The following is a 727-nucleotide window of genomic DNA, read 5'->3' on the forward strand; positions in this document are numbered from 1 at the left end:
AAGCTGTGTCGTCGGCAAATAATGATCGCAATACTCCTTGCAACGCTGGTATATCATTAATGTAGTATAGGAAGAACAGCGGGCCAAGAATAGAACCTTGTGTGACAGAAGTCTTTAGATTTTCCAGGTCAAGGAGAACCATGACAGTAGTCAAATTTTTGTTGAAATTAGTACTAACAGTATTTACTAACCTAATTAGTTGTTGAACCGTGCTTCTATTTTGTCTGAATCCGAACTGCTCTGGAATTAATATTTTATTTGTGAATTCAAATGTCAAAAGTCTATTATAAATTATGTGTTCAAGAACCTTGGCTAGAGTTGGCAGTAAACTTATAGGGCGATAATTTTGAGCAAAATATTCTGGATCCCATCATGACACGGTGCCTTTCTTGAGCCTGTTCTCAAAACAGCTTTTTTAATTTCTCTGGGCGTTGCTAGTTCAACTATCTTTAAATCATGTGTAGAGTTCGCAATTTCTTTATACCTAATGTTGACCAGCCTCCCAGTGTTAATATCACCAAAATCCTTTGTAAGAAAATGAACCAATTCGTATTGATCTGCAAGCACTTCTGCTTTTTAAAAATCTGATACAACTAGTCCACTTTTACCGTGCAGTGTGGGAATCTTATTAATATTATTTTTCCTCACGAGGCATTTAGCCATTTTCCATAGAGAATTGTCCCTAACAGTGAGAGACACAAGTTTATTATCCCAGTTGCCGTTGTAA

This window comes from Belonocnema kinseyi, chromosome 1 (assembly GCF_010883055.1).
Source record: "Belonocnema kinseyi isolate 2016_QV_RU_SX_M_011 chromosome 1, B_treatae_v1, whole genome shotgun sequence".
Taxonomy (NCBI): Eukaryota; Metazoa; Arthropoda; class Insecta; order Hymenoptera; family Cynipidae; genus Belonocnema; species Belonocnema kinseyi.